Here is a 14642-nt window from a genome sequence, read left to right on the forward strand (position 1 = left end):
AAAAGATCGAAAGAATTGACTTTTTTTTTAACTTTTTTGCCTTTCTCATATAGTCGCTGTTGTGCCATCTTATGACAAACGCCATTTTGGGGTAAACTGAGTTAAATATGCCTGATATGAGTTAGTTTTTGCTTCAATTGACTGTGTCTGGAGATTGGCTCAAGTTATCTTGATGTATAAGATGTTTTTAAGCGTAAATCTATCTGATAAACACAATGGCATAACCATTTTCAAAACAAAAACACGCGAATTGTGGGGAAAATGCAGTTTAAGCTTTAAACTGACAATACAGCAGGTTTGGCAACGCTGTAACCAAAAATAGCTATTTTCCCAGATTCCAGATTGTTTGCAATGGAATTATGTTTATCTCTTTTATTGGAGAAATTTTATCTGGTTAGTCATAGTTGTCGGTTGGCGCATGATGTACTTTCTTTGATGTGGCGTGTGCAATCGTGAGCCTAGCTGCATGCCGCTGAACGGTGGTTGATGGAATAGGGGATCCGAATAGCCCCGTACGCAAATTTCACACAAAAGAGGTGAGCGTCTTGAAAATATCTGTGTGTTCACCCAAACAAAAATCATTCTATAGAATAGAAGCCTCAAGCTTCCCAAAACTCATACGTGTTATTTTTTTACTTTTATTTATTGCGATTTTTGTTTTAAGAATGGCAAAAAAATGAAATACTCCTTTCTAAAAAAAACCAAAGATTCAGATACAACTGTCAAAATTAATGTTTAAGAATAGCGGTTCCACGAATATGTACGACAGTCAGAAAGTCTTGCAATTTTCTGAGAAATCGAGTGGGTCCGAATTACTCCCACAGTCCTAATAGCCCCGGGTTTCCCTACAAATTAATAGTTTTTGTTGGAACAAAATTCCAAATATCTCTACAAGTTTTTGTTAGGAATACTTTTTTAGTATTAAGTTCTCCATCCATACATTCAAAATATTTCCTTTCCCTTTAATTTAATTTAACACAAACTTTAACACAAACACAAATTTTAATTTTTAACGCAAACTTTTAAAACACACTTACCGATAATAGTGTAATTGAAATATCACAAATATACACAATTATTTTAACAGCGCGTTGGTCTTACCCTAAACCAAGAGGTGTCGGTTTACCCCAAAGAACAAGCATTTTTTTAAATCTTTCAACAAAAACTTACGACCAGACGACCAAGAACGTCGCATTTGCATGTTTTGTTTATTTTGTTAACGTGTGGCATACCAATGTAATTTCAATTTGTCCCGCAATGCTCCGAATAATCTTACTAATAATAATAATCTGTCGTGATTAAATGAAAGAAAATTTGAACGGTGGGTAAAGTCACAGAGTGTTGGTTTTGTTCACAGTTTAGCCCCCCCCCAAAGTATACAACGATTCTACTGTTTGATTGAGCTAAAAAGTCTAACCTGGAACTCCTAACACGTTAGCTTATTTGAAATGTTCATAAACTTGTTAAACAGTACCGTAACAATTTATATAAACGTTGTTATACAAAAACATCCCCTTTGTCAAGCATATGAACGCCGAAGGCAAAATGTTCGACTTTAAATCACGCATTATCAGCACACGTATGCACAAGGATTATAGCACAAAAAGCATCTTTTATCGGCCTGGTTGCCCGGAGGTTTTGTTTTTCCCAAATACATAATAAACATTGCCATTCCCATCCAGCAACCATGCAAAGTCCATTATCACGACGATCTTCTTATTTCCTCGACTTTTCCTGAGCTACCGTGTGTTCACCTCGAAACACCATACAGGTTATATGCGATGAGCTCGTATGTAAATTACAAATCATATCTACAATGCTCTGTGCCGTCGTTGTCCACTTCACGAATATCTCTTCGTCTCTGTAGAATGCCCTCCGCATCAACCCCTATAATACGAAAATACGCCCGATAGCGTCTCCTCATCCTTCTTCGTTAGCTATGCGTGTGTTATGCAAAATACACACATCCCTTCTTTGTTGACTGCTCCAAGCCTTCGACGATCGCCGTCGCTGGCGTTTGCTCGCTTCTCACCCCCCCCCCCCCCCCAACCCCACTCTGACCTTTAGCCTCAGTTCATCCTACCACCCACAGCCACCCGCCGAATGTGCGTGTGGATATAGGAATAATAATATATAATAAGTCACCAGTGTCCAGCCAACGAAGCTGCACGGTTTCCCATCTAGAAAATCTGCCGGATACCGGAGAAAACGAACGCGATTTGATACCCCGGAGATTCTCGACAATACGGCTTCTCGGTGTACCGTGTTCGTAATCGAGATATACGTACAAGCCGCGTGGAAATGGAAAATATTTTTAATAAAAAACGAAGTGTGAGACGTGTGGGGTTGACTGGATCACGCAAACCGGAACTTTTCCAGAAAAAACACAACGAAAGTAGAGGTTATCTTGGCATCATAATTTGTGCAGCGATATGTGCAACAATGTCCCAATTGGTTAATTTATAATCGATAATTCATATGAGCATTTATTGATTTATTGATTGAGTGACCAAGGCTTGAAAATTTATAATAGAAAGAGTATAACTTATAACATGAATTGTGCTTAAGATGTATGATTATTTAGAAATCTCTTCAGCCAGCCTTATTCAAAAATCGAACCTCTTAAACCACCACTAATAAAAAGATGAGCTTTAAATAACAATAATAGGTACTGATTTTCTTAGATAAATCATGGTTTCATACAATGTATGTAAAATTTCAAGAATTCGAGTTGTTGTGGGGCATATTCTCCGATTGCAGTGAGGAATTCTATCCTTTTGTTGTGGGGCATATCGTCGCTGTTGTACTATCTTATGGTGTAAACTGAGTTAGATATGCCACATTACTTATCTAAAAAAATCTACGAAATGTTTTCAGACATTCCGATGACATACTACTTGGATATAGCGAGAAACGCGCGGAGAATTTTTTTAAATTTTTTGCTTCAAATGACTGTGTCTGGGGATCGGCTCAAGTTATCTTGATGTATAAGATGTTTTTATGTGTAAAACTATCTGAGAATCACAATGGCATAATAATTTTCAAAACAAAAGTACACGAATTGTGAGAAAAATGCAGTTTAAGTTTTAAACTGGAAATACAGCACATTTGGCAACACTGTACTCAAAAAAAAAACTATTTTTTTAGATTCCCTGAATCATTTCCTTCAGACTGCATCTCGACGGCGCCGATGGTTGGGTGGTAAGCTTGAGCGCCACTCACCCCAATTGATCTGGGTTCAATCCCAGTCGAGATCGGTGAGACTTTTTTTCACTCGTCAACGAGTGCGGACGCCTCTCCAAGCGTTCCGCAAGTAATTAATTATTATTTTTAACCTACGCAAACAAACATCCCGCGCGTACCTTGTAAGTTACAGTGCTATTGAACTTCAAGTAATAGTAAAATAATGCAGTGCGGTATAAAATCTTGTAACATCAACGAATACCTTTTCCTCTGGAAGTGTGAATTTTGCAGTAGATCGTACCATGCTGCCTGTGTAGGTGTGCAGCGTAATCAGGAAAATTCTATTCGGGTATTCATGGTGCCTGTGTGTGCGGACTACCAGCACACTAACGTATGCGGAATGAAATTTGGACAACGCTTCCAGCATTAAAACAAAAATGCAACCGGTTGCAAGGCATCATACTAAACGTCATACTCTAGGCACACTTATTTTAAACATCCAGTGTAAATTTCGACCCGCTAGGAGATACCATGTGAACGAAATGGCAGCGAACGCCCAATCTGGCACCTAGCTATTATGCCAAAAAAAAGTTTTGGCGCATTGGAGGATTACGACATACTTTTTGTACCAAAGGCTGATAAACCTCCAAATGTACCAAAATTTCGCCCAAATGAGGATTTCTGGAATAATTTGAAGCAGAGAGTATATGCCAATAATTTTCGACCTAAAACAAACAAACGTGATAAACAAAATTAAGAAAGAAATTAAGAATATGCCAACATCATTTTTTTTGACTCCTTTGCAAAAAGTTCCTGTAAACTATCATAAAGCTTCTCAAATGGGCTCAATTTTTTTTCTACATTAAGTTCATAAGCTGAAAAATGTTTTCATACAGAAAGAACATTCAATAAATGGTTTTCTACAAAAAAATTGCCTTTTGAATTTTGTCCAAATTTTATTCCGCATACGTTATTAGGACAGAGGTCGACACATGCAGAATGATCCATCTACAAGATCAGCTGCTAAAAATGATAAAGTCGCATACTGACACACAACATCGAATTGCAACTGACCTAAAGAGCCACAGTCTTGAATTGTTCGGTAGCATCGGACAATTACTTAACGACGTAAAACAGTCAATGCAAGTCGTCCATAAAAAGAACGAAAGCATATGCAGTAAACAAGGTCAGCATATTAATTCTTGTGACAATTTGTTACAAAATTCGATCGACACCATCAGCAAATCGACCAAAACAATATCGGACAATATAAATCATAAAATTTACGAACGACTATCACGCCTCGAGAACGAACTGCTTTCCACTAAATGTTTTGAGCCGTATCCTATCGCCAATTCCGATCTGCTGGAGGAATTGTAGGAAGAAGTGAAAGCTATTTCCATTGCAATCTCCAACATGACAACACCAGAAAATGGCATAAATCAATCAAAATTCCTGGCTGAAGCATTAGCGGAAAAATCACACGCTACAGTAATCCAACAGAAAATAGATCACACGTCTCCAGGCTGGCGATTTTTGGGCGATAAATGGCAATGGAAGCAGGATTGGACAAAATATGACACTAAACAACGCATTCGACGACTTCAGGAAAAAGCTGCTGATAAGGCAAAACGTAACCGAAAACGCCGTAAGCAGTCAAGTCAATGTGACAATGATCGCGCTAACAATCATCATTATAATGGCAGTGGTAAGACGTCAGACAAATTACTACTTGCCACGGCGAAAAAACAATTTTCCGTTCCTCCCACAACCACTGAATATCCGTTTGCAGGTCTTGCAATACCAGCAGTAAAACCAAATTTCATGAACTTTAAAAGAGGCGTCACCATCAACCCATACCGCTCAGCTAACGAAAACATTCAAACCAAACAAATGGACAGTGACACCTACCGGCGGCGAAAATAGTATAAACACATTGGCAACCACATCTCAACATTCGAACAGACAGCCAATTTGAATTGGACCACTTGCGCTCTTCCATCGTACGCCTCATGTCACAATCAACGAATGGCGACGGTCGCTTCTTAAAGGCCAGACTTCGCGAACCAAAAATAATGTACGCCTATACCTGGCATATATATAGAGGACCAACACCCATCTATTTGCGTGGAAGAAATGACGCCGACCAGTATCAAAATGACGCTCGCATCCGAAGGATTACCGACCGCACCTGACCATCTCCTACGCATTTTCATCGAAGTCTATCAGAAATATGAGCTAAACCCAAACGAAGCAGCAGCAGACCTTGACTCCTATGGAAAATTTTTATCAAGCGAAAGAACGCGGCGCCTTCAACAACTCCGCGAAGCTACGCATAAATTTGGAACGTCGAATTTTCGGAAGTAACGACGCCCTCTATAGAGGAAGAAAATATAATTGTAAGTAATTTTATATATTTTAATCTAATGAAAAGTCCAGCCAAAATAAAAGATATTCAACAAAAAATAATTGCACCTTCTTTTAATGTAATTCTTGAAACAGAAAGTAGCTGGGATAAAAGCGTCAGAAGCGAAGAAATTTTTGGAAATCAATTCAATGTATTTCGGCATGACCGTAACTCGTCTCTTTGCAAGAAAAAGTCTTGATGAGGAGTCATTATAGCCATAATCGCAGACTTTCCTTCAGAAGAAATAAAAACCATGAAACATAGAATTTGAACACATATGGGCAAAAGCAGTAATATCAGGAGAAGTACACATATTCTCCTGTGTACTTTCCACCTGAAAATGCTCACAAAAAATCATTCGAACTATTTTTTTCAAACTGTAGAATCTATCATGTCAAACATGGAACCTGAAGTAAAACTGCATATTTATGGCGACTTTAATCAACGTAACACCAACTTCATCGTAGACGTTGAAAGCGAATCTATCTTACTCCCAGTCATAGGCGAAAATGGAACACTTCAATACTTCTTTGACTAAATATCAGAATTTGGCCTGCATCAAATCAACCATGTAAAAATAGACAAAATTGATATTTAGACCTCTTATTCACGAACTGCACTGAAAACTTTTGTGTTAATCCATTATGGAAAAATTAAGTATTTCACACAGCAATCGAATATTCAATTTTCATTCATCAAAACTCTTCCCCGAACGACTTGGAGTATGAGGAAGTGCCGGAATACCGACTTTGAAGAAGTCAAACGCAAACTATGTAGAATAAATTGGTTAACTGTATTGAGTATAGAAGGAAATGTCAACGAAGCAGTGACTAAATTCTATTTAAAAGTCTACTCCAACTTAACGTAAAGAAGTTCTACTCAATAATTTTCAGCAGAAAAACTTCAAATGTTATCATAGACATACACTTAGGCAACCAACTTGTAGAAAAATGCAAAATTGTTCGAGATTTAGGCGTAATCTTATATTACAATAAAATATTAAATAAAGCAAATAGTATGCTGGGGCCCCAGCAGCTGGGCTTTATTAAACGTTTCAGCTACAATTTTGAAGACCCTTACACAATAAAATCATTATACAATACATATGTCAGGCCAATTTTGGAATATTGCAGCGTAGTATAGTACCCATACACTATCCTGTACGAATAAAGAATCGAATCAGACAAAAAAACAATTTCTTTTGTGCGCACTTCGTAAACTAAACTGGACAACATTTCCTCTTCCATCGTAGAAAGCACGTTGCATGCTCATTGACATACAAACATTCAAAGAACGCCGCGAATATGCCATGCTTTGCTTTATCAACGACATTATTTCTCAACGTACACACCAAAAAATAATGAAATTTAAACGACATGTAAATCAATACGAATGTAAACATACAACGATTGAATCGAAAATTTGATTGAAAATTACGTTAAAATCAATTGGAGCACCAAACAGCATACAATTTTACACTTTCATTCGTGTAATATTACATGTCATTCATTTTACAGCAGTTCTCGAGTAAAAATACATAAGAAGCGCATTGGTTTTCCGTTTAAAGAAACTGTAATTTTCAATCCACGTGTAAAATTATAATAAAATTCGTTGAAGAAAGCACGACAAGTCGTGTGTGTTTGTGGTGGAACTTAATTTTACATTTATATTCATGCTCCAAATATGTGCATGAAAATAAACTTAAAATTACAAAATATTTTTTTCTGTGTGTTCAATCCGTATTATTACGTTCGCAAATAAAATTTTATGTACCTAGCCGTCAACTAAAACTCTAATTTATTCCAAGAACAATCTTTTAGGACAAACTATGTTAAAAATAGCCCCGTCAATAGAATGATGTGTCATTATAATGAAAATTGTGTAATAATTGAGCTTTCCATGCCTAGAAAACAAATAAAATTTGAACTTAACCGTAGAATTAATGTATAGTATATAAGTAAATATTGTTAAACCATTCTATGTAGTCTACAGATGCTTGACGAAAAATAAATAAATAAATATCAGGTTTCTACTTTTCTGAGGTGAGAAAAATCTGAGATCACGCCTTCCTTCGGAAGGGTTGAGGTTGAGACTCTGTATTCTAAGTAATCCCTGTCTCAAAAATTACCAAAATGTCAATGTTTTCCATTAGAAGAAGTACTGTTTCATAATCGAATGTGCTAAATGTGTAGTGTGCGCAATAAAATCTATAGGATGTTCTGGACTACAATATGAGAACTTCATACCTCCGCACATCTTACGTTATAAATATGCAAGAATCAAGTTGCTTTTTATATTGACTTAGTTATATCTTTTCGGTCGTATCATTCATGACCATGTTTTTACAACTGTCCGAACGTGATCAACGTTGAGATGAACCGTACATACTAGTTAAAGAAACAGGTACGTTTCACGGATGTGGTACATACAGGAGCTGACATGAAGTGTAATGTACTATGCGAGCTATATTTGTTAGAAGGAATTTATATTGACCCTTTCTTAGAGCCATCAAACTCATCGTCATTATCAGCACCAGTAACGACAATTCGCTGGACGGTTGTTCGAATGCACAAGCATTTGTGAGTACCGGTGAATACCTACGCAATAATTGCATTATGGATAATAAGACTCTCGTAAAAGGATAATAAAACAGAAGGTATTTACGAGTGGCATTTTATGTTGATGGGGAATGGTTTGGGCAGCCTAGAAAGTTGACTTAATCCTTTTTTCGGTCAGTTGCTGCTGCTGTTCTAGATAACCAGTTGTTGGGAAATCTATATTACAATCATTCTCAGAATTCCTTCGTATGTAGTTAAAATCAATTATTTTCAAAACAGGTCAATTCATACATATATGTAGTTCCCATATTCATAGTTAGCCGGAGGCATTGAGTGAGCGCCAATTAGGTCATTAAATGAAGAATACAATTCTTTTATTACATAAACCGATAGAACGGAACGGAATCACGTTTGAGTGAGAAATTTTCAAATGATTCTTTATGATAATTATGGTTAAAAAAATTTAATCTGCTTTGCCAACTATTTTCCTTCTTTTCAAATATGCAACATTTTTTTAAAAATATTGTAGGAATGCTACTGATGAAAAGCTAAAAAGGCGTGTGGTAACACTGGCCACTAAATGGATGGTGGGGGGAAGATGCATATATGTTTTGGTTATGAACAAGGATGCAAAATGCCTACCTTTTCTGCGGCTGTAATTTTTCTGCCTACATTCTCATTTCTCTTTTGACGCTGCTGTCGTTCGCTATTGCAGGACGCCCAGCGCTGTACGGCAGTCTGTAAGCAAAGCAGTAACATGACAAAGAAATACTGCCCCCAGTACAGCCACCAGACGCGAGCGGTACAGCTTCTCTTTCTTTATTTTACACTTTTTAATATTTTTAATCTATTCAATATTTTCAATCAAAAACGACGGCAATAAATGCGGTTCGTTTATGCCACGACCGGCATCTAAAGCCCCCCCCCCCCCCCCCGAAATTTTTCAAAAATAAATTTAAAAAACCGGTGACTTTTAACAAAACTTGTTGCTTATTTGGTTTGAACAAATTATTGAGAAAAAGTTAAAGAAGGCTATTTCTAACCACCGAAGGTAATGGTCACGAAATTCAGTGTGCTTTATGCTTTTGCTCGAGCCAGTGCGAAGCGAACAACAAAAAAGTAACTTTTATATTGTGTGCCTTGTCTGAAGAATACAAGAGACTGTTACTTTAATTGTAGCTGTAATAATCTGTCGAGATTAGTGATTAGCAGTGTCAAGAATTGGTGCTCCAGCCAAATGCGGTGATTATAAAATTATTGATCATTCGCATCCTGAAGGTGTAAATAGAGATTAGACTTTCGGAAACCGGCTCTATCCAGTTCTACCATGGCAGGCATTTAGCGCTCAACAAATTAGTGCAGACGAAACCATTCATTTCGCACAACTTAAAGCACAAGGTTGTGTGTGACAATGCTATAATTAAGATCCTTCTGTATATGGACTATGAGAAAATGAATGTTCCGCTACAAAATCGGATACCGCTTACTCGCAGATTAATGTCACATTTGGGAGAAATGGAATCTATTTGGAAGGGCAATTATTGAGGGCGAAAAGCAAGGAAGATATTCGCGAACATAAAGGCAGCAACTACGATGATGACACGGAAATGTACAATAACGAGATAGAAATGAACTACTCCCCCCCAAGACATAGTTGGTGAGGAAAAAAATATTTCCTCGCCTCGTAAACAGGTTTCCACGTGCAATGGCTAAGCGCTTGCGCGAGATCTGTAGGACAACCACATAAACTCGTTATATTATTTTTATTGTTTACATAAGGAAATATATAAAAGACCCACGACCCAGTTTGTTATTTTTAAATGATAAGTTTTTGAATTGCACACAATTTTGAATTTCTGTATTAGGTCAGTGCACACTGTACACTCTGTTCTCTGTACACTACTCTGCGCTACACAAAAAGTATTTCAATTTATCTGAGAACGATTGAGCCGAGAATAGAATTTTCATTTCGCGTCATTTTAACGCAATACCATTTTTATTAACGCTTCATTTCATTGTTACGAGTAATTCGTTCCGTACTAATACACTGTTAATCCGTAAATCCGTGATATCTTCGACAAACGTGCAAAAAAAATTCTTTTAAAAGTGGACCGGGCAAAAAGTGGTAAAATAATAGGCAATCACGAAGAGGGACTAAAATGTTGGGACTGATTGAATCTATAAGTCAATAAGTTGGGATAACAGTTTCGATTTCATGTCTTAAGTATGTGACAGTCTTTCGTTCCGTTTTTGCTCGTCATGGAATAAAATGAGAGAGATAATCTTAAATAAGAGAGCAAAGAGAGGAAAAAATCAACCAATCTAAATCGACTCAAGATCACTCTTCTATCTTTACTATACACTCAACACGAGTTCTTTCCGAATTGCGCTCTGATCTTCTCATTTCGTCTTCGTTGCGTTAGGTGCAACAACTTTAATTGAAACTTTTTCCCAAATAGTGATAAAACAAACATGTAATCAGACAAACATTACAACTTTCTTCAAGAAATCATACATCTCTTCCAATCTTGATGATGATTGAAAAAAATCAAGAGCTAATTATTTTTATTCACAAACAAACCTATTACTAAACAGATTAGTGTTCATATTTGTTTAATGAATTGGCAAAGAGTTTTGCAAAAGTTTTACAGGAAACGGATAATTTGCTGTAATTTAAAACAGACAACTCTAAAAGAAAGCCTCGGCAAATTAGGTGCAAGTGCGATGTGTTCTCTTCCATGTGTCGGAAGCAAGTGATGCTGAAATTATTATCTATGTTTATAGTCTCTAGTTATTTTGGTGGTGTCATCAATGTTATATTTACCAAATTTTATGTAAATTAGAAGCATTGAGTAATCAGTGCTAAGTAATTTTCTTTCGATTTGTGAATAGATTCTGAGCAGTTTCGCTCAGTAGATTAAATTCTGGGTAGTTTCCATTAGTAGATTAAATCATTGAAATATATATTTGACATTGTCCAAAACCCCACGAATTCCGAAATAAAACCTTCAAATAAATAAATAAAACCAAAATGTTCAAATATAATATTTACTTAATCTAGGTAATCTTCTCAAGTTACAACGGTTTTGCAAGATTGTCAAAAGTCAATAGAGCTAAGGCATTCTTGCTTTGTAGTGAAATCAGTAGTTTTTGCACTCACTTTACATTTTGACTTTTACTATAGTTTTAGGGATCTAGGAAAATCAGTCTACGATATTTTTAATTCATAAGTACAATGATATAAAAAGTACCTAAAAAGAATCAACTTAAATAGATAAAAAGATAGTTGTTAGCGAACCCCTGGGTTCTAGCGCACCCCTGAATAGACTATCCCTACCGCGAAACAAGTGACGTGGATAGATGACAGAATAAAGACAGGGCAATGACAGACATGAGTAATCAGTTATCGGAGATTTATTAAAAGCATATATATATCGTTGTTATTTAACTAAATTTACTTAAAATTACTTAGAGCTAAAATATAAATTGGGCATTGTGAACTTAAACTAGCTTAGCCTAGAAAAGGAGGTAACATTATAAATTTAATTCTTAAGGTTTACTATTATTACTATTGCTGAATTAATTTCATATGAAGAACCACGTTAAGTTTCGATATCCTAACCTCAAATCAGTATCAGCGTTCTGGCACCAGATAGAACCGTAGGCAAATCCTGGAGCAGCAAGCAGCTCAGAATCGGGTTAAAAAATTAGGCGTTATTAAACGTAAGTTATCTCACATATTTATATAGAATTAGTTAAAACACAATATTCCTTTCATTCAGAAATTTTAAATATACCGCAAACTTCGAACGAATAGCCGGTGTATTACTGATTTGGAAAATCAACAACTTTAAAATTTGTTTAACTAAGAAGGATGTCTGAGCAAAATGCTGCGACTAGCGCTGATGGTAAAACTGGTACGGGAATGATCACGGATCTTGATGTAGCCTCTGATCGTGCTTCGATGGGCGAAGGCTCCAAGCAAATTTACAGTGGGCATAGTTGCAAAACATGTACATTAGCCGATAGCAGCAGAATGGTTCAATGCGATAACTGTGATGATTGGCACCATTTCACGTGTGTAGGAGTCTCGCAGCTGGTGCAATACGAAGATTGGTGTTGTATCAAATGCAGTTCTATGAAGCTAATAAAAGGAAAACAAAAGTATACAGGAACAAAGCCGAAGCTGGTCAGGAAAAATAGGAACAAAGAAGTAACAAAGAAGCCAGGTAAACCTCGAAAACGCAAATCGATCGAAGAGCAATCGGATGTGAAAATCAACGGTAAAAATACGGAGTACCAGCTTCGCGCGAAAGAACAAGTCGGAAATCACTCGAAAGCTGGATCGGTTAAATCTACTGTTTCCAATTCAGTTAAAGCGCGGCTGGAACTTAAGCTTCGTAAGCTGGAGGCTGAACAAACTATACTAGATGAGAAGAGAAAGCTTCTAGATGAACAACTGAGCGTTATGGAGGAACTGGCTGAGCTGCAGAGCGAGCGGGGAAGCAAAAGCGTGCATGAGGACTGCAATTCTCGGGTTCACGACTGGCTGAGTAAGGAGTTTTCTGAAAAAATGAACATCTCTCAAAATGAAAGCGAATCATCTAAAGCGAATGAACTCGACGAATCAGAAGAAACAAGCTCTTGCGAAGAAGATGAATCTGGAGACTCGACGGACGAATCCGACCAGGATGAAGCGGATCTAGAACTAGCACGTAGCTTTTGTCCAAAGAAACGGTCCACCCCCAAAGACGAGGGTAACAAGCGAATGAGCCGAGAGCACAATTCCGCTACTAAGTGCAAACCAACATCCTGTATCTTGACTCGAAATCAGTTAGCAGCTCGTCAGATCGTTTCCAAGGAACTTCCTATCTTTACCGGAAATCCCGAGGAGTGGCCAATGTTTCTCTCAACTTATGAGAACACTACATCAATGTGCGGTTTTCGGGACGACGAAAATATGATCCGCCTTCGAAACTGTCTGAAGGGAAATGCGCTCACATCGGTTCGAAGTTTTCTTCTTCACCCTTCTACTGTGGACAAAGCGATGGCAGCTCTTAAATTGCGGTTTGGCCAACCACACTCAATCATCAACGCCTTGAAGGAAAAAATTCTTTGTATACCGCCTTTGAAGCCAGATGCAATTGACAAACTTATCGACTTCGCGTTGGCTGTGCAAAATCTGTATGCGACCATCGGTGCATGTGGGCATAAAGAATATTGCAGGAACTTGTAGCCAAACTTCCACCTTCTATCAGATTAGACTGGGCCAGGCAGTGTAGAAATCTTCGAAAGGTGAATTTAGCCGCTTTCAGTAAATGGGTTTATACGCTTGCTGAGGATGCCTGTCTCGTCGTTGGGAATACCGACAAGCAGCAGTTTCACGACCAATATGGGCCACGCAAGGGAAAAGCCACATTAAACGTGCACTCTGAATTGGCGGGATCCAGCCTACAATATGAGAAGTCGCCGAAACAGGAAGCACCAACTGGAGCACTTGATAATGAGAACACCGCGAGTTGCGCCATCTGCCGAGGAGAATGTCAATCACTAGAAAGATGCCAAAAATTCCAGAATTTATCGTACGATGAAAAATGGGCAGCTGTACGTGAGTTCAAGGTCTGTCGAAAGTGCCTAAAAAATCACAAGGGGGGATGCAATTATCAACCATGTGGTAGGGATGGATGTATATTTAAACACCATCCGCTATTACACAAAGTTCTTAAAGCGGAATCACCAATTACATGTACACCAAACGGAGCCCAATCATGTAATACCCACCGAACCCAACCAAATTCAAGTCTTTTCCGTTATGTGCCTGTTGTCCTGCACGGTAAACAAAAGAGCGTTGAATGTTACGCGTTTCTCGATGACGGATCAGAATTGACACTCATTGACCAAGAGATTGCTAATGAACTAGAGCTCGCAGGTATTCCACGTCCATTATGCCTTAAATGGACTGGTGGCACTGAGCGATACGAAGCTGAATCACAAAGTGTAGACCTGTTCATCATGTTCAGAATGGCAAACGGTATCTCATGGACGATGTGCGCACTGTCCAAGAACTTCAGCTGCCCAGACAAACACTAGACGTTGAACGTCTTCAGAATTTACATCCTTATCTTCGAGGTATACCCGTGCAATCTTATCGTGATGTCTGCCCACGCATTCTGATTGGTGTGAAACATGCCAGTGTGTCGCTAGTACGTAAAAGCCGCGAGGGGCAACCATCTCAACCCATTGCAATTAAAACCAACGTGGGTTGGATCGTTTATGGTGGATCGTCGACGGAACAATCGGTTACCATGACACACTTTACCAATCACGAATGCTCATGCGATGGCAATCATGACGACGCTCTTAATCGCACAATGAAGGAATACTTTAACTTAGACAGCTTAGGTGTCACGAGACCCGTAAAAGATATCCGTTCCAGAGATGATGAATACGCCCTAAACCTTTTAAATGAACTCACGCGTATCAATGGGCAACGT

The sequence above is a fragment of the Topomyia yanbarensis genome, chromosome 2, assembly GCF_030247195.1.
Source record: "Topomyia yanbarensis strain Yona2022 chromosome 2, ASM3024719v1, whole genome shotgun sequence".
In the NCBI taxonomy this organism is placed as follows: Eukaryota; Metazoa; Arthropoda; class Insecta; order Diptera; family Culicidae; genus Topomyia; species Topomyia yanbarensis.